Source organism: Myotis brandtii, unplaced genomic scaffold, assembly GCF_000412655.1.
Source record: "Myotis brandtii unplaced genomic scaffold, ASM41265v1 scaffold251, whole genome shotgun sequence".
Classification (NCBI taxonomy): Eukaryota; Metazoa; Chordata; class Mammalia; order Chiroptera; family Vespertilionidae; genus Myotis; species Myotis brandtii.
Window position 1 is genome coordinate 548,100 of NW_005359516.1, and position 426 is coordinate 548,525.

At 59.4% G+C, this 426-nt stretch overlaps 1 protein-coding gene across 1 annotated transcript in view; it reads right to left on the bottom strand.

Annotated features, from left to right (window-relative positions):
- The window catches only part of EMX1 (empty spiracles homeobox 1), a 19,079-nt gene that overhangs the window by 15,669 nt on the left and 2,984 nt on the right, over positions 1–426 (bottom strand). The window lies entirely within an intron of this gene.

The window sequence follows — 426 nt, forward strand, 5'->3', positions numbered from 1 at the left end:
TTTAGCTGAGTCTGGCGGCCGCCACAAACGTGTCAACCCACGCGGGAGCAGCAGCAGAAGGCGTCCGTGGGGCCGGGGGCTTGGGAGAAACTCCAACCCCACTCCCCGGTGTGTAACTCATGAGCCTTCTCCAATTCGTCCCGGGATGTTGTTTCAGTTCTTAGACAACTTGGAAACGAGTGGAAAGTGGGTGTTTAAGGTTCTCCCAAGAACCAGCTCCCCGCTTACCCACCAACTATCTCCAGGGCGGCCCTGTTCGTGGAGTTTCGTGTTTTCTGGGTGTCATGGGGGCACAGCTCCAGAAAAGGGACGCTCAGTTCTTTTCACAAGGGGCCTGGCCGGGAACAGCGTGAGAGCAGCCGCCAGAGCTGCAGCCCTGCAGCCCTGCAGCCCAAGTTCGCGGGCCTCGGAAGCATCTTCTTGGCC